Genomic DNA, 19,827 nt, shown 5'->3' on the forward strand with positions numbered 1-19,827 from the left:
CCCTGGACCATTTAAAAAGGTCAACCTGGTGGTTCAAATAATCAAGGGGTCTGCCAACACAGCTAGAGTGAAAGTATTGCCTTTGTTAAAGGGGACGCAGGAAGAGTGGGCACAAACCCTTCAAATTATGACTCGATTCTTTGACGCTGGCGCTGGAGCTGGAGGGCATACATTCCACGCAAAACGACTGAAGAATATAGAACACAGAACGGCACAGCACAGGAACAGGCCCTTCGGCCCACCATGTCTGTGCCGAACGAGCATGATGCCAAGACCGAGTCTTATCTGCCCGCGCATAATCCATATCCCTCCATTCCCTGCATCACCGTGTGTCTGTTCAGAGGTCTCTTAAGCACCTCTGTCATACCTGCCTCCACCACCACCGCTGACAAGTGAGAGGTGGATGCAGGTAAGTGATGGGTGGGTACAGGTGATATTACCTCACCTTTATCCACCTGTCATTTGCCAGGATTTGTCCTGCCCCCACCTCTTGCAGTTTTATCCTCCCCAGGCACCCACCACCCTCTGTGCAAAAAAAAAAAACCCTCCCCAGCACATCTCCCTTACACTTGGCCCCCTCTCACGTTAAAGACAAACTACTTTTGAAAAAGTTATTGCATTAAAGCCAACCGTCCCTACCCCTTCTCCATAAATAAACAATATTACCCAATTCCCTTTAGAACGAGAGACACAAAGTGCTGGAGTAACTCTGGAGAACATAGATGGGCGACGTGTTTAAAAAGGAACTGCAGATGCTGGAAAACCGAAGGTAGACAAAAGTGCTGGAGAAACTCAGCGAGTGAGGAGCATCTATGGAGCGAAGGAAATAGGCAACGTTTCGGGCCGAAACCCTTCTTCAGACTGATGTGGGGGGGGGGGGGGGGGAGAAGAAAGGAGAAAGGAAGAGGGGGGGCCAGAGGGCTGAGGGAGAGCTGGGAAGGGGAGGAGACAGCAAGGGCTACCGGAAATTGGAGAATTCAATGTTTATGCCGCTAGGGTGCAGACTGCCCAAGCGGAATATGAGGTGCTGCTCCTCCAATTTCCGGTGGTGCTCACTCTGGCCATGGAGGAGGCCCAGGACAGAGAGGTCGGATTCGGAATGGGAGGGGGAGTTGAAGTGCTGAGCCACCGGGAGATCAGGTTGATTAATGTGGACCGAGCGGAGGTGTTCGGCGAAACGATCACCAAGCCTACGCTTGGTCTCCATGCGTTGCTTCAGACTGATTGTGGTGGGGAAGAGAAAGCTGGAAGAAAGGTGGGGGGCAGGCGGCATGGTGGTGGCACAGTGGTGCAGAGGTAGAGTTGCTGCCTTACGGCGCCAGAGATCCGGGTTCGATCCTGACTAAGGGTGCCTGTCGGTACAGAGTTTGTACATTCTCCCTGTGACCTGCATGAGTTTCCTACACTCTAAAGACTTACAGGTTTGTAGGCTATTTGGCTTGGCATAATTGTAAATTGTCCCTAGTGTGTGTAAGATAGCGTTTGTGTGCAGGTGTCACTGGTTGATGCGAACTTTCTTTCCCCCCGCCCACTACAATCAGTCTGAAGAAGGGTCCTGACCCGAAAACATCACCAATTCATGTCCTACAGAAATGCTGCTTGGCCAGCTGAGTTACTCCAGCATTTTGTATATTTTTTTTATAAAGCAGCATCTGCAGTTTTGTAAGTCTCCTGTGGCAGTTCACATTCACTGTGCCCATCTTGATTTTGTATACATCTATCAGATAACTCCTCAGCTGTAGGAAGATAGTCCGAGCCGATCCAGCCTCTCCTAACTTAAACTCTCCAGAACCGGTTAATATCCTCATAAATCTTCTTGCACCTTTTCGAGTTTAATGACATCCTTCCTATAGTTGACCAGAATTGTACACAGTACTCCAAATGTGGCCTGACCACCATACATACTTGCGTTGGCTCCCATTCCAACTAAACCTCGATTTAAGATTGATTTCAACTCCTTCGATGCTCTCAGACCTCACTTTCTCGACAGTTTTTCTGGTCCTACAATCTTCATGAGATCACGGCCCTTGTCCATTTCTGGGTCCACTAACCTCCAGCAACCTCGAACTACTCTAAGCTCCAGAATTCTCTGTGTTTATCTCTCAGCCTCTCTTTCTTCCTCTAAAATGCCCAGAAAAAAGGGTCTCTTTGACTTGAAGGAATATTCCAACCCGAAACGCTGCCTATCCATGTTCTTGAGAGATTGCGCCCGACCTATAGGTTTATCGTTTAGTTTGGAGATACAGCATTGAAACTGGCCCTTCGGCCCATCGAGTCCACGCTGCCCCGCAACCACCCTATGCACTATCCTACACACTGGGCACAATTTACAGAGGCTAATTAACCTACACGCCTTTGGAATGTGGGAGGAAACCAAAGCCACACGGTCACAAGGAGATCGTGCAAACTCCATACAGACAGCACCCAAAGTCATAATTGAACCCGGGTCTTTGGAGCCGTAATAGCCCTGTCCCACGGTACAAGTTCATTCCAAGAGCTCTCCCGAGTTTTAAAAAAATCAAACGTGGTAAGCACGAAGAATGAACGTAGCGGGTACGTCGGAGCTCAGGGGCGTCTCTTAGCGCTAACGGCAGGTACTCAGGAAGACTCGCTAACGGCAGGTAAGCAGGGGAAGACTCGTGAAGCTTTTTCAACACGATGAAAAATGTCCACGAGAGCCCCGAGTACCGACGAGTGGCCATTACCGTAAATCTCCGAGTTCGAATCAGGGCAAACTCGGGAGAGCTCTTGGAATGAACTTGTACCGTGGGACAGGGGATTAAGGCAGCAACTCTACTGCTGCGCCACCGTGGTAACCTTCAATTACCCAAGTCTCATATTCCCTCTGTCTCGGTGTCAGGTATTGTCTGATGACACTTGCTTGATGTAAAACTGCATAAAAATGATTGCATGAGGAATTTTTTTTAGCAGAACTGAACTCTTCTACCCAGTAATTAGCAACAAAACAATCATCAAAACACGAAAAAATAACAGAGGAAAGAAAAACAAAATAATCTATGGCAGGGGAATTTCTGTTTAGCACATCCAGTAAACCTCAGATCCACCTCCATAGCTTGTTTTTATTTCTCGAGTTTAAATCAGTTGTGTTTCCATGCTGTTTGTGGGGGTGTGGAGTGAAACTTTCCTCTCAGCAGAAAATGTCTCGTACAGCTATTCAACATTTTCCCTCAAAAACTATTCGACTTTCTGGCTACTGTGTTCGAAGCCCTTGCGGATTTCACGAACGTGCCTTCGATGAATGCACATGTTTTTTCGATTTCTGCGGAAAGAATATTCATTTTAGTAAATTTGTATGATTGAGTGGTGTGTGGGGACATTAATACTGACCCATAGCAATAACTTTTATCAGCTTGTCTTCATAAAGTGGCGTCAATGTAGTGGAATGGCCCAAGATGTTTCAAGGAAGTGTTATGGGGCTGTCCCACTGTACGAGCTAATTCAAGAGTTCTCCCGAGATTCCCCTAATTCGAACTCGGAGAATTACGGTAATAGCCGCTCGTAGGTACTCGGGGCTCTCGTGGATATTTTGCAACATGTTGAAATATCTTCACGAGTCTTCCCGAGCTTACCGCGTTTCCCGAGCACCTGCCGTTAGCGTTACGAGCCACTAAGAGATGTCCCCGAGCTCCGACGTACCCGCTACGTACATTCTACTTGCTTACCACGAGCTTGATTTTTTTTTAAACTCGGGAGAGCTCTTGGGTGAACTCGTACAGTGGGACAGGGCCATTAGCAACCAAAATTTGACTCCCCTTGTCACATAGGGCCAAACGCGGGCAAGTGGGACTAATGCAGGTGGGACATGTTAGCCGGTGAGGCTAAGTTGGGCCGAAGGGCCTGTTTCCATGCTGTATAACTCTATGACTATAATGCTGAGAATTATATTCTGCTCTTTTCCTTTGTTCTATTCATGTTCTTGAGTTTGATTTGATTGCATCTACATATAGTATCGTCTGATTTGATTAGAAAGCACACAATGTGAAGCTTTTCACTGTCTCTTGGTACATTTGACAATAATAAGCCTAAATCTAAATTTATAGGGTGATGCTCTGTGGTCAGTATCCTATGATGTCAGCTACTAGGTTACTCTTTATTCAAAGGGTATTGAAGCTGGTCTCAGTTCCCCACTGCGGATGCAGATTTCCAGTAGGAGAGCCTTGTAAATCACACATTAGACGTTACTTTAAACTTTAGACTTAGGAAATAGGCCCTTGGGCCCACCGAGTCCGCAATGACGAGCGATCACCCCCATACACTAGCGCTATTCCACACACCAGGGACAATTTACAATTTTTATCAAAGCCAATTAACCTACAAACTTGGAGTGTGGGAGGAAACCAGAGAAGACCTTCAAGGAAGGGTCCCGACCCGAAACGTCTCCCATCCTTTTCCGTCAGAGATGCTTCCTTCCTGACCGAGTTACTCCAGCACTTTGTGTCTTTCTTTTGTATAAACTAGCACCTGCAGTTCTTTGTTTCCACGTGCACAATACAAACTCCGAAGACAGACACAAAATGCTGGAGTCACTCAACGGGGCAGGCAGCATCTCTGGGGAGAAGGGATGGGTGACATTTCGGGTAGAGATCCTACTTCAGACTGAGAGTCCGGTGAGAGAGGGGGGTCTAGAGATGTGGAAGGGTAAGGTGTGAAAACAATAGATCAATAGGGATGTGATGAGGAAATGTAGAATGGTTCATTGTTAGCTGAGGGGAAGGTCATACAATCAGTAAAATTAATCAGGAGGACAGTGAAGCTTGTCGGAGAACTAGGGTGGGGGAGGCATGAGAGAGAGGGAAAGCAAGAGTTACTTGAAGTTAGAGAAATCAACAATCATACGCTGGGTTGTAAGCTGCCCAAGCGAAATATGAGATGCTGTTCCTCCAATTTGAGTTGGGCATCTGACAGTGGAGGAGGTCCAGGACAGAAAGGTCAGTTTTGGGAATGGGAAGGGGAGTTAAAGTGTTTAGTAGGTACACAAAAATGCTGGAGAAACTCAGCGGGTGCAGCAGCATCTATGGAGCGAAGAAATCCTTCTTCGCTCCATAGATGCTGCTGCACCCGCTGAGTTTCTCCAGCATTTTTGTGTACCTTCGATTTCCCAGCATCTGCAGTTCCTTCTCAAACATAAAGTGTTTAGTAACTGGGAGATTGCCTGGGTCTAGGCGGACTGAGCGGGGGAGCTCAGCGAAACGATCGCCGAGCCCTGCGCTTGGTCAGATTGATATCACACATGGTTCAATGACTATTTACAGAGTGCATGCAGGTGGCTTCATTGGTTATCTCTTGGGGTTAGACACACAGTTTTTACAGACTGAAACTAAACCTGCTACAACTAAAATAACAGTTGCCGTGGCCCGCTGTAGCGGAGGGACAACACACTGAGCTTTTGTTTCACTTGAAGTTTTCCGTTCCTTTATAATAACAGGATTTGTGAGAAAGATTTTTGGATATAATCAAGGAGACTGGAAGGGTGAGAACAGTAAGAATTGAAGGATTCTTTTTTGTTGTGAGTCCTGTTTTACCTGCGATTAAGCTTTCGTTACACGAAGTCTTCTGTATCTGATCCTGCTGGGCACTTACTTCCTGATCCTTCAAAAATTTTGGGGGAAAAAAATATTATATTCAATGTTTTTGGTTTGTCAATTGAACATGATCCCAGTGCTCGGAAAGTGTGATTCAAATTAAATCCAACTGATGCAAAGTGTCTGAAGAAGGGTCTCAACCCGAAATGTCACCCATTCCTTCTATCCAGAGATGCTGCCTGTCCCGCTGAGTTATTCCAGCTCTTTGTGTCTATCTTAGATGTAAGGTGGCTTTCACCTGACGGTATAGTTGAGGATAAGGTGAGCAGCCAGGATGGAATTAAGTAGATAATGTCCTGACCATCATAATACCAGGATCCCCTCCAATAGTCCCACCTAAGTTCCCATCTACCGAAGTGCAACAGAGATTCTACGTTGCATATAGTGTCCGATGAACTTCTATCATTATCCTGTCAAACATTCTCCCCCTAAGCACTAGAAATAAATTAAGTGGTCAATCTTCTTATGTTTTTTAGAGATACAGCATGCAAATAGGCCCTTTGGCCCACCAAATCCACACCCACCATCGATCACCATGCTCACATTAGTTGAGAACAATCCCAATGCCTACACACTAGCATCAATTCACACCAGCTCAATTAACCTACAGCGATTGTAAGGTCGTAACAGGGTGCTAAATGAATGTGAAAATATCATAAATCGCTTCAGTAACAAATCTCTTCAGATTGTCTTCTTTATGGGCCACCACAGATCAGATTTTCAGTGGAGTATTTTCATTTCTGCAGACCCTGACAAGTTACAGTAATCCACAATAAACGCAGCCCAGAGTTATCATGACACAATGGAAAAGTAATTGCAACTTGGAAGCATGGCCAACTGAAACCGTGCTGAAAAACTATTACTTAAGTTGGAAAATATATAATAGGAAAGCAAAGCCAAAAATGATGGCAAGCACTATTAACATAAGCAGTTTCAAATCCAGCAGATTAAAGATGACAGCTCTGACCTACTAAATGCAATGTACTCTTATTATCTCCCATTAAGGTTTTTTTTTTTGTCTCATTTGCAAGGTTTATTTTCTCTTTTTTTGAGGCGGAAGGAGAAAGGGGAAAGCGGAGAGTGTGAAGGTAGACGGAGGGAGAGATAATGGAGAAGGCAAAGAGGAAGAGAAAGGCACAGAGAGAGAGTGGGAAAGAGGGAAGAGTACGATACGATAGAACTATGTATCCCAGGAGGGAAATTGGTCTGCCAACAGTCATAAAAACACAACAAGGTTCATGAAACATGAACTTAAAGTGAGGAGTGGAAAGTCCACGATTGGGGATGTGCAAAGATTGGGAAGGGGAGGGGGGAGGGAGGGGGGAGACAGTCTACCCCACGACAGAAGGGAGAGGAGTTGTACTGCTTGATAGCCACAGGGGAAAAGGATCTCCTGTGGCGTTCTGTGCCGCATCTTGGTGGAACCAGGCACGAAATATAAAGAAAAAGGAAACTGAGAATTTGCGAGAGGGAGTGTGAAAGAGAGTGGGAGAAGGTGAGGGGAAGGAGAGATTGAGAGAGAGAGAAGGCAGATAGGAAGATGCTTGAAGGTGCAGGCGAAAGTGAAATGCCGAGCGCTGGGCTCCGAATGTGTGGAAGTGCAAGAGACAAAGTCCAATGTCCACAAGAAAGATGAAGGTGAATCAGACTGCTTATGAAAGGACCATTCAGTAGCATAATAACAGAGGAGAAGAAACTGTTCCTGATTCTGGTGGTGCTGTGCGCTTTCAAACTTCTGTATCTTTTGCCCAATGCGAATGGGGGGGGGGGGGGGGGGGGGGGGGGAGGGACGACCGGGGTGTGGGAGGTCTTTGATGATGTTGACTCCTTCCCCACCGCCACGTGAAATGTGGACGGAGTTATAGATGGGGAGTCTAGTCTGTGTGATGGACTGGGTTGCATCCAAGTGAGGGAGGATGTGCTGGTATTGAAGAGGGTCCACAGGAGGTTTACGAGAATGATCACGGGAATGACCGGGTTAACATATGATGAGCGTTTGATGGCACTGGGCTTGTACTCGCTGGAGTTTAGGAGTATGAAGGGTTACCTCATTTAAACTCCTACTGACTAGTGAAAGGTCTGGACAGAGTGGATGTGGAGAGGCTGTTTCTGCTAGTTGGAGAGTCTAGGACCAGAGGGGGCACGGCCTCAGAATAAAAGGACGTACCTTTAGAATGCCGATGAGGAGGAATTTCTTCAGTCAGGGGGTGGTGAATCTGTGGAATTCATTGGTACAGATGGCTGCGGAGGCCATGTCATCGGGGGTTGTTAAGGTGGAGATTGACAGATTGTTGATTAGTTCGGGTGTCAAGGGTTATGGGGAGAAGGCAGGAGAATGGGGTTGAGGAGCCAAAGATAGATCAGCCATGATTGAAGAGCGGAATGGACTTGATGGGCCAAATGGCCTATTTCTGCTCCTGTCACTTATGAGCTTGCTGCAATTTCTTGCGATCTTGAGCAGAGTTGTTCCCAAACCCAACGGAGGGCCTGTTTCTGCGCTGTATCTCTAAACTGAACTAAACTAAACTCATGGATCCATAACTAGTGCTATTCAACCAATGAGGCACTTCCCAAGCATAGCTCCTGCAGGAATGTGGGAACACATTTCCAGACATGGATGTGAAAATCACCAGACGATTTGTCTTTCTGGCGTTCAAGAGAAAAAAAAAAATTGGCCAGTGCCCTGGTCTTGTTCTAAATACAGTGGGATCTTAAGGTCTTTCGTGGAAAAATACCTGGGAGAATAAACTAGGCCCGGCTGAAGGTCTCATCCAAAAGATAATGCTTGCGACTGTCTTCTCCTCCCTCACACAATGGCGCGCTGGATAACATCACTCCAAAACAGTTCCCAATGTAACTGGTCATGACCTGATCTTCAAAGGGTTGTCCCGTTCCACCAAATGTCCAGCAGCCTCCCCACATAACAACCAGGACGATATTTGTGAAGCATCTTTTGTCTTCAAAGAATTTTGGAAGGCAATCATTTTTTTTTTTCAGTAAACCCAAATCGAATCAATTACCTGATAGCTGTGACGTTAATTTGGGAGCATCTGTGGAGCGAAGGAAATAGGCAACGTTTCGGGACGAAACCCGAAGGGTTTCGGCCCGAAACGTTACCTATTTCCTTCCTGGAGGGTTTCGTCCCGTAACGTTGCCTATTTCCTTCGCTCCATAGATGCTGCTGCACCCGCTGAGTTTCTCCAGCATTTTTGTGTACCTTCGATTTTCCAGCATCTGCAGTTCCTTCTTAAACATTAATTTGGGAAACTTCCTGATCTCATCATGATGTTAAAGAATAAGCAGTGGGAGCAGGAGTTAGATCATAAAGACTTCCCAGAGATCCCAGATACCCAACTTTCCCGGGCGTCATGGTGGCGCAGCGGTAAAGTCGCTGCCTTACAGCGCCAGTGACAGGGGTTCGATCCTGACTACAGGTGCTGTCTGTACGGAGTTTGTACATTCTCCCTGTGACCTCGTGGGTTTCCTCTGGGTGCTCTGGTTTCCTCCCACACTACAAAGATGTACAGATGTGTAGGTTAATTGATACAGGTTTGTCGGCGAATTGCCTTGGTAAAATTGGAAATTGTCCCCAGAGTGTGGGATAGTGTGCGGGGATCGCTGGTTGGCGGGGATACGGTGGGCCGAAGGGCCTGTTTCCCTGCTATATCTCTAAACTAAACTTTGTGACTTTGTGTCTATCTTTGGTATAAACCAGAATAAAGGTCGTTCAGAAATCATGGCTCGGTATAGAAATCAAGTCGCTCTCTTTTCTGTTATTTCATAAGCCAGAAGATTAAAAAAACAGGCCTTGATTCTGAGTGTACAGGAATCTATTCGTTTTCCTATTAAATATATTCTAGGCTTGACATCCACAGCCTTCCGAGGTTGAGAGTTCTGAAACGTCACAGCCATGTTGGTGAAGACATTTACATAGAAACATAGAAAATAGGTGCAGGAGGAGGCCATTCGGTCCTTCGAGCCAGCACCGCCATTCATTGTGATCATGGCTGATCGTCCCCTATCAATAACCCGTGCCTGCCTTCACCCCATATCCCTTGACTCCACTTGCCCCTAGAGCTCTATCTAACTCTCTCTTAAATCCATCCAGTGGCTTGGCCTCCACTGCCCTTTATAACCATATAACAATTACAGCACGGAAACAGGCCATCTCGACCCTTCTAGTCCGTGCCGAACACATAATCTCCCCTAGTCCCATATACCTGCGCTCAGACCATAACCCTCCATTCCTTTCCCATCCATATAACTATCCAATTTATTTTTAAATGACATTGGGAACATTTTCCTGCATCTAGCTTGTCCAGTCCTTTTATAATTTTATATGTTTCTATAAGATCCCCACCTCATCCTTCTAAACGCCAGTGAATTTCTTCCCACTTCAGTCCTAAAGGACGGAGTGGAAGCCAAATTTGCTGCGATTGCATTTTCTCTGCATTTTCTCCACAGTCAAATCTACAGCGGGATTGTTTTATTCGAGACACGAGAAGCCAGCGTAGGCAATTGCCCATTCTCTCATCCGTCGTCAGAGGCTTGCGTTGGCAGGCGTGGGGTGCGCAGGGTGAAATGGTCTTCGCTTGCTTTGAATAAACATTGCACCATGGCAAGTGCTGCTCAGTGCGAAGTTTCAAGTATTTTTAGAAAGATACCAAGACTGAGGCAGTGTGCAGTAGGTTTAAAATATTTACTTAACAGGACTATGACCAACATATTCTCTGCTTCTAAGTTTCTGCTGCTGCGCTCTCCAATAGTCTAACATTGCATTTTGGAGACAGCTTGGGTGCCAGCCAAGAAGAATGTTGTTTACGCTGCCTAAGTAGCTCTTAACTGCTGCATTTCGAATAGAACTCTGTGCCTGCCTTGGTTCATACTGTCTCTCTCCATGTTACGGTTAAATTATTGAGGGGAGAAGGGACTCCCTGCCCTCTGAATGTTTAATTTGGGTCAGTTTGGTTTGCCAACTAGCTAGGAAGACCAACAACAGGCCACTGGGCACTGGGTGTGAATCAGGTGACATCCTCACTGAATGTGGGCTTTGTGCAATGTTTGACTTAATCCCTCTGACTCCACCTCCTTCCTTCAGAGTAAGTCCTCACTGAGTGTCCATGCAGCCACCCAGAGGGCGGGGAGCCTGGGCGTTACGGTGGTACAGCGGGTAGAACTGCTGCCCCACAACGGCAGAGACCTGGGTTCGATTAAGGGGTTGGACAGGCTAGATGCAGGAAGATTATTCCCGATGTTGGGGAAGTCCAGAACAAGGAGTCACAGTTTACGGATAAGGGGGAAGTCTTTTAGGACCAAAATGAGAAAATCATTTTTTACACAGAGAGTGGTGAATCTGAGGAATTCTCTGCCACAGAAGGTAGTTGAGGCCAGTTCATTGGCTATATTTAAGAGGGAGTTAGATGTGGCTCTTGTGGCTAAAGGGATCAGGGGGTATGGAGAGAAGGCAGGTACAGGATACTGAGATGGATGATCCGCCATGATCATATTGAATGGCGGTGCAGGCTCGAAGGGCCGAATGGCCTACTCCTGCACCTATTTTCTATGCTTCTATGTTTCTATGACCCAAAATGTCATCCATCCCTGCTCTCCAGCGATGTTGCCTGATCCGCTGAGTTACTCCGCAATTTGTGCCCGTTTTTAACACTCATCTGAGAAGAGAATTGAGCTTTGTCTTAATGGGCATTGGAAAGCTAACGAACATGAGACAATATGACAAAGATGCAGGAAAATGCAGACGTTAGTAAAATATCTTTAGAACTCAGAACAGAAAAAAAACTATTTGGAACATTGACCGCAAGATGAAAAAGAAGGAAAGAGATTGTTATAGAAGTGAAACTAAATCAATTGGACAATCCTATACATATCCTATTCATCTGGATACTTCTCTCCAGAGATACTGCCTGTCCTGTTTGTGTCTATCCTTGGTGTTGACCAGCATTTGCAGTTCCTTCCTCCACATCCCTATTTTTGCCTAAACATGGAAGATGTATCTCTAGCTCCCAAGTTTCAGAAAGGGTCATTTTATGTGCGGTGCAGTTGCTGGTTTAAACCGAAGAGAGACACAAAATGCTGGGGTAGCTCAGAGGGACAGCCAGCATCTCTGAAAAGATTCGAGATTCTTTATTGCCATGTGTCCCTGATAGGACAATGAAATTCTTGCTTTGCTTCAGCACAACAGAACATAGTAGGCATGACTACAGAACAGATCAGTGTATCCATATACCATTATATAAATATATACACACATGAATAAATAAACTGATAAAGTGCAAATAAACAGATAATGGGCTATTAATGTTCAGAGTTTTGTCCGAGCCAAGTTTAATAGCCTGATGGCTGTGGGGAAGTAGCTATTCCATTCCGGAGAGAAGGAATGGGTGACTTTTTCAAGGGTCTCGACCCGACACATGACACATCACCCATTCCTTCTCTCCAGAGATGCTGCCTGTCTCGCTAAGTTACTCCAGCATTTTGTGTCTGATTGCATGTGCAGGGTGTTTTGAGGATATTTCAGAAACAATGAGGATTCCCTTTATATTCTAATATACTATTACAAGGCCAGTAGCTTGTAATAGTTTCCCAGAGGCAGGGTTCCCTGTTGCCACAATTGATTATTTAGTGTAGTTAGTGTTGCTTGTATGGTAGATGATGTGCCAGAAGCCTGGCTGATGACTGATTAATGCCCGTGATATTTCCACGATAATCCATCAGTGCATCAAGTTAGTCGATTGGTACCAGTGCTATGAATGATCACCTTCCACACTTTGGTCCACATCAATTAGAAGACTTGTATGTCACAGAGATATATATGACCTGTCATTCTTTGGTGCCCCATCCCATCATTCATAATACAGCACACTCTGTGGAAATCCAGCCCTATGGAGGATACCGGCAAATGGTACAGTCAGTTGTACCAGCTTCAACATACTAGTCTTGTTGAGTGTCATTCCCTGTACTCATTCTCGCCCACCACACAGCTAACAATGGCCTGCTTCCTTTATCATAGCTACTTTTTTTGCACGTCTTTCACTGATTTGTTCTATATCGCTCTACATCACCGTCTATATCTCCTGCTTCCCTTTCCCCTGTCTCTCAGTCTGAACAAGGGTCTCGACCCAAAACGTCGCCTATTCCTTGTCCCCAGAAATGCTGTCTGACCCGCTGAGTTGCTCCAGCTTTTTGTGTCGATTTTCGGGTTTAAAGATCCATCTGCAGTTCCTTCTTACACACTGCTACACACCAAAGATTCTATAGCGGAGCAAGATAGGCCACTCCTGCTAAATGCAATGGGCTGATGTGTAGTACGCAACAGAGCGGCATCCATTTCAGTAACCCGACCCAACCCGACCTGACCTGACCTGACCTGACTAGCAGTGTGATCAAAGTTGCGGGGGAATAGTTTGTGTTAATAAATTATAATTCTGAAAATGAGAAGATTTTAATCAAAGAATTTTTATTTTTACGAGGATGTTTCCGTAACCGGCTTCCGTCCCCGCACTAGTATCTTTGCTCCGCGATGGGATCTTTGGTGCGGAGACGGAAGCCGGTTACGGAAATGGGGCCGAAAATTCCCCATGAATCTGCCCATGACCGAACTACGTCTTTTTCGTCGAGTGATCTATCTTGCTCGCTGTAGATTGATGATGCATGTCAACTACATCTACACTTGCTATAGGATCTTTGGTACACACCATGCTGCCCTTCAACATTGAATTTCGGTAACTCCTACAAATCAGCCCCTCCTTCTCTCCGTCCCCCTCTTCCCCTGAGTGGACCTTGCAACTGCCTCTCCTCCCCTCCCCCTACACTCCTTCTCTTTTGCTACACAATTCATACCTCATCAATCATCTAGCTTCACAATTCGCAACTCTCGAATCCTTTTGTCTCACACCTTGTTGCTGCGGTGTGGAAACCAAGCAGGCAGCCAGCGGGCTAACAGCGAGTTCCCCAACAACAGAGTTGCACACAACCCCAATCTGTTTTTGACAAATGCCAAGTTTAGAGATACAGCGCAATAAAACAGGCCCCTTGGGCCCAACGAGTCCACACCGACCAACGATCCCCGCACACTAACACTAGGGACAATTACAATTATACCAAGCCAATTAACCTACAAACCTGTACGTCTTCGTAGTGTGGGAGGAAACTGGAGCTCCGGGAGAAAACCCACGCAGGTCACGTGGAGAAGGTACAAACTCCGTACAGGCAAGCACCTGTAGCCAGGATCGAACCCGGGGTCTCTGCCGCTGTAACATAGCAACTCTAGTGCTGCACCACCGTTCCACCCTAGTGTGGGATAAACATTGCCCTCGGTCAGGAATAATTCCTGTGCCTTTCTATGCCACATTTAAGACGCATTTAGACGAGTATATGAACAGACAGCAAATGACAGGCTAGACAGCAGGTGCAGGCGGAGGGGATTAGTTTTGATTAGGATCATGGCCTCCACAGACACTGTGGGCCGAATTGTCTGTACCTGGGTTGTACTGTTCTATATTCCATGTTCTTTCAAATACGTCCATAGAATCTTTCATATCCAGCTGTCAGGACAGTCAAGGCCTTCGATTGATGCCTCACCTGAAGAGCATTACCTTGGACAGTGCTGCAATCACCATGTCTCTTGTTCTGCAGTGACAACCCCATTGTATGTCATATCTGAACTCTTTGGAGTGGGGCCAGACAAGCAAGTGTCTGTTTGACAGTCGAGAGTCTTACCTACTGATCCATAGTTGGAATGTGTCAGCACAACTCGAAGACACAACTTGTAGACGCATCTAACATTGTAAAGACATTTGGACAGATGCTGGAGTAACTCAGCGGAACAGGCAGCATCTCTGGAGAGAAGGAACGGGTGACGTTTCGGGTCGAGACCCTTCTTCAGACTGCTGAAGTAGGTTCTCGACCCAAAACGTCACCCGTTCCTTCTCTCCAGTGATGTTGCCGGTCCTTCTGATTTACTCCAAGAATTTGGGTCTATCTTCGGTTTAAGCCAGCATCTGCTGTTCCTTCCTACACATTGTCCTGATGAGTTACTCCAGCATTCTGTGTCGATGGACAGATATATGGATTACTTTATTACCGACGTGTGGTACAGTGGAAATCTTTTATTTGTGTGCTATCCAATCCAATCAGAAAATACTTAGAAACGAGATAAGGAGGAGTTCCTTTAGTCAGAGGGCGGTGAATCTGTGGAATTCATCTGTGGAGGCCATCAAAGGATATTTTTAACGCGGAGATTGACAGATTCTTGATTAGTATGGGGTTGGGAGGGGGAAGGGGGGGGGGTTGCGGGAGAAGGCCGGGAACGATAGATCAGCCATGTTTGAATGGCAGAGTAGACTTGATGGGCCGAACGGCCCAATTCTCCTCCTTGAACGTATGAACTTAAGGAGATAAAGATAAGAACAAAACAAATCACATTTATATTTGAACTATTCATGTGTGCACAGTCATGTTTTGAAGGTAGACACAAAATGCTGGAGTAACTCAGCGGGACAGGCAGCATCTCAGGAGAGAAGGATTGGGCGATGTTTCGGGTCGAGATCCTTCTTCTAATATTGAAGTGTCTTGCAGTTATTTTTGTTTCTAAATGTCGAGGATATTTGGAAATGCTGAAAAGACTTGATAGTTTGGGAAATGGAAAGCTGGGTTGTAGCTTTGCAGTCTCAGATTTCACTGTACCTTAGTTGGCTAAGTGACAATAAACGCGAACTTGAACTTGAAACAAAGCTTTACTCGGGACAAGCAGGCTCGAAGGGCCGAATGGCCTACTCCTGCACCTATTTTCTATGTTTCTATGTTTTCAGCGGAAAAGAGTCAATTATCTTATGTAATGGCAAAGGAACAATAACATTCTTTCCTGTTGTAGCTATACAGGTCCGTCAATGTAAATACATACACGTGATCAATACAATACAATAACATACAATAATCAATAATACAATTACTAAATAATCAATAATGCTAAATAACCAGACACATCATAGTTCAAAACTGAAGTCCACAGTGCAACCAAAACAATGTCCATAGTAGATCATAATTGCTGATGTAGGATTGTGAGTTTAGTTTACTGTCACGTGGACCGAGGTACAGTGAAAAGCTTTCGTCACATGCTAACCAGTCGAGTATAGTATCGCGAAAATTAAAAGTTCCAGGTATGGGTGAAAGACGATCTAGAACATAAAAAATCATCTCCTTGTGGCGATTGAATAAATTCCTTCCTGCTCTCCCTCCTCACTTATTTCATTTCCTCACCATTTCCTTGCTCAGCCTTTCACTCACACACACTAGTCTTTCCTTCACTCTGTACTACCTCTTTTTCTTTTTACTCTTCTTTTTTCTTTATAAAAAAATTTTAAAAAGGAAGTTGTACAGAGAATGTAATATGTTAATATAATGTTGGGAACCTGTAAAAAGGTGCCACTGTATCGTACTTACTTCTAATAAATAAAATTTAATAAAAAACAAAACGTGCTAACCAGTCAGCTGAAAGACAATACGTGATTACAATCGAGCCATCCACAGTGTACAGATACATGACAAAGGGAATAACGTGAATAAGGTTTACTGCTTGTCCGATAACGTCCGATCAAAGATAGTCCAACGGTCTCCAATGAGGGTGATAGTAGCTCAGGACTGTGCTCCAGTTGGTGATAGGATGGTTCAGTTGCCTGATGACAGCTGGGAAGAAACTGTCCCTGAATCTGGATGTGTGCGTTTTCACACTTCTGTACCTCTAGCCTGGTGGGAGAGGGAGAGAAGAGGGAGTGGCCCGGGTGCGACCCGTCCTATATTATGTTGCTGGCCCAGTGGTTAATGCGCAGTGTTCAAGAGCCTGATGGTTGCTGGAAACTTAGAAAATGGATGCAGCATTAGGCCATTCGGCCCTTCGAGCCAGCACCGCCATTCAATATGATCATGGCTGAAGAAGAATAAACTCCCTATTTTTACATTAATTTTCTCCAGCAATAACTTAAGTAAAGTTATCACAAATGCACCCGATTACTGGCCCCTTGTGAATCTTGCACACCTAGAGCTCTCTGCAATCACTCATCATTTAGATCGCAGGCTATGTTTACATTTTTCCTGCTAAAATGAATAATGTAACTTTTTCACACATTACGTTCTATTTGCCCACTTGTTTAATTTACACACAACCCTCTATGGACTCATTAAGTTCTTCTCACAACTTATATCCCAAGTTTTCTGCAAATTGTCAACCAAACCTTTGATCCTTTCATGGTCTGATGAAGGGTCTTGACCCAAAACATCACCTATTCCTTTTCTCCAGAGATGCTGCCTGACCCGCTGAGTTACTCCAGTATTTTGTCTCTATCTTCGGTATAAATCAGCATCTGCAGTTTCTTCCTACACACTCATTGTTCATATCGCTGGGGTGTAAGCTTCCCAAGTGAAATATGAGGTGCTGTTCTTCCAATTTGCGTGTGGCAATAATTTAGTGTTTTGGTGTGTTTAATAGTTATTGAATGAATGAATGAATGAATGAATAAGTTTATTGGCCAAGTATATTCACATACAAGGAATTTGCCTTGGTGCTCCGCCTGCAAGTGACAACATGACATAGAATGACAGTAATGCCCCTGTCCCACTTAGGAAACCTGAACGGAAACCTCTGGAGACTTTGCGCCCCACCCAAGGTTTCCGTGCGGTTCCCGGAGGTTTTTGTCAGTCTCCCTACCTGCTTCCACTACCTACAACCTCCGGGAACCGCACGGAAACCTTGGGTGGGGCGCAAAGTCTCCAGAGGTTTCATTTCAGGTTTCTTAAGTGGGACAGGGGCATTAGGAATGACACATGAAACATTAAACATTAATAGCTGGTGATTGTTGGGAAGCAGTTCGTGAATCTGCTAATCACAGTTTTCACTCCTACACCTTATTTTCCGATGGTGGGAGTGAAATGAATTTGCCTATTTCCTTCGCTCCATAGATGCTGCTGCACCCTCTGAGTTCCTCCAGCATTTTTGTGTACCTTATCCAAAATTTCTCCAGCATTTTTCTGTAACTTCGATTTTCCAGCATCTGCAGTTCCTTCTTAAAGTTCAAGTTCAAGTTCAAGTGAGTTTATTGTCATGTGTCCCTATATAGGACAATGAAATTCTTGCTTTGCTTAAGCACACAGAAAATAGTAGGCATTTACTACAAAACAGATAAATGTGTCCATATACCATGATATAAATATATACACACATGAATAAATAAACTGGTAGTGCAAATAACAGAAAGTGGTTGCTAATAATCAGAGTTTTGTCCGAGCCAGGTTTAATAACCTGATGGCTGAGGGGAAGTAGCTATTCCTGAACCTGGTTGTTGCAGTCTTCAGGCTCCTGTACCTTCTACCTGAAGGTAGCAGGGAGATCAGTGTGTGGCCAGGATGGTGTGGGTCTTTGATGATTAAACAAAGGTTTTGGATAAGTTCATAAAGGAAGCACAGGATGGAACTGCAGATAGACACAGAGTGCTGGAGCAACTCGGCGGGTCAGGCAGAATCTCTGGAGAAAAAGGATGAGTGATGCTCACCTTTTGAGCGGTCACCTCTCCATGTTCTCCAGAGGCGCTGCCTGACCCGCCGGCTTCCTCCAGCACTGTGTCCATCTTCGGTATAAACCAGCTCCTTCCTACACAAGGAACTGCGGGTGCCGGTTTGCAGAGTAAAAGACACAAAGTGCTGGAGTGACTCAGTCGGTCCGACAGCATCTCTGGAGAGAAGGAATAGGTGACGTTTCCTTAGACTGTAGCTGTGTCCAAAACTGATAGAGATAGCTGGAGGAGAAGGGCTTTCAAGGTAATTGGGCAGGGACAGAGGCAAGGACATTTCAGAACACCAAAGGCACAAGAAAGTTTCTCAAAGTCCATAAGTGATGGGAGCAGAATTAGGCCATTCGGCCCATCAAGTCTACTCTGCCATTCAATCGTGGCAGATCTATCTCTCCCTCCTAACCCCATTCTCCTGCCTTCTCCCCATAACCCCTGACACCTTGTATTTTCAGTGAAAACCATTGGTCACCTATTCCTTTTCTCCAGAGATGCTGCCTGACCCGCTGAGTTACTCCAGCATTTTGTGTCTACCTTCGCTCTGTCTGTCTCTCTCTCTCTCTCTTTCTCTCTATTCTCTCTCTCAGCCCTTGCAACACTGCATAAACACAGGGTGATATTTTGAAGTGATTTGCCGCTTGTGAACCGTGACCCCTGCAGTCATCCGGTTGAACAGCAACCGAGAGAGTCCCACCCCCCCCAAAAAAAACCCCGAAATGCTCATTTGGCTTCGTCAACGCCAGAAGTCTCCCCCTCCCCTCCCCTCTCCTCTCTCCCTCCCAGTTTTTACGCGCACTGGCCCCAGATAAGAGGGAGGGAGGAAGTAAACAAAAGATAGACACAAAGTGATGGAGTAACTCAGCGGGTCAGCCTGTATCTCTGGAGTAAAAGGAATGGGTGACATTTCGGGTCGAGACCCTTCTTCAGACCAAACAAACACTTGCAACATTGAAGATCAGGCGCCGGGCAAAGGTTGCAAGGATTCCCCTCTCTAATTACAGAGCGGTTTGCAAAGGGCGAGTCAGAGGGCGCAGGAAGCATTTGCAGCGAATGGAAAATAAAAACCAAGGGAGGCATCAGCGGCGGCTGCAGAACTTCCTCTGACATCATTGGCCATATAAGGGGCGGTGTGATTACTCTCGAGCGGTTGTCAGTGTCTTGTGTCATGTATCTCCCGCATGGATATGTGCGGCAGCCAGCGGCGTTGCACAGGCAGCTCCCTCTCCGTTGGCATTCCACCATGACTTGTCCCGGGCGACAGAAACACGCCGCATGCACACTGACAGGTACAGCCAAACTACTTTTCTTTTTCACCCTAGTTTTAACATTTCCACCCCAGTTTTAACAGCTTTCCAGCTATATTTAACTTTTCCACCCCAGTTTTAACAACTGTTTTACCCTATTAGTTTTAACAACGTTTTCACCCGTTTTAACTTTTTCACCCTGGCTTTAACTTTTCTCCCTAGTTTTAACAACGTTTTCACCCGATTTTAACTCCCCCTTCTAGTTTTAATAACCCCGCTCTCCCCGATTTTAATAACTTTTTCATCTTGGTTTTAACAACTTGTTCACCATAGTTTTAATAACTCCCCCCCCCCCCCCCCCCTAGTTTTAATAACTCCCCCCCGGTTTTAATAACTATTTCACCC

At 45.6% G+C, this 19,827-nt stretch overlaps 1 protein-coding gene across 3 annotated transcripts in view; it reads left to right on the plus strand.

Moving 5' to 3' along the window:
• The window catches only part of hivep3 (HIVEP zinc finger 3), a 270,815-nt gene that overhangs the window by 162,239 nt on the left and 88,749 nt on the right, over positions 1-19,827 (plus strand). The window contains exon 1 of one of the 3 annotated variants that reach the window (XM_033045003.1): positions 19,076-19,464. The exons of the other annotated variants lie outside the window; for them this stretch is intronic. The gene's annotated coding sequence lies outside the window, so the exon portion shown is untranslated. Of the gene's footprint in view, positions 1-19,075; positions 19,465-19,827 lie in introns of those variants that run through there. 3 annotated transcript variants of the gene reach the window in all.

This window comes from Amblyraja radiata, chromosome 27 (assembly GCF_010909765.2).
Source record: "Amblyraja radiata isolate CabotCenter1 chromosome 27, sAmbRad1.1.pri, whole genome shotgun sequence".
Lineage (NCBI taxonomy): Eukaryota > Metazoa > Chordata > Chondrichthyes > Rajiformes > Rajidae > Amblyraja > Amblyraja radiata.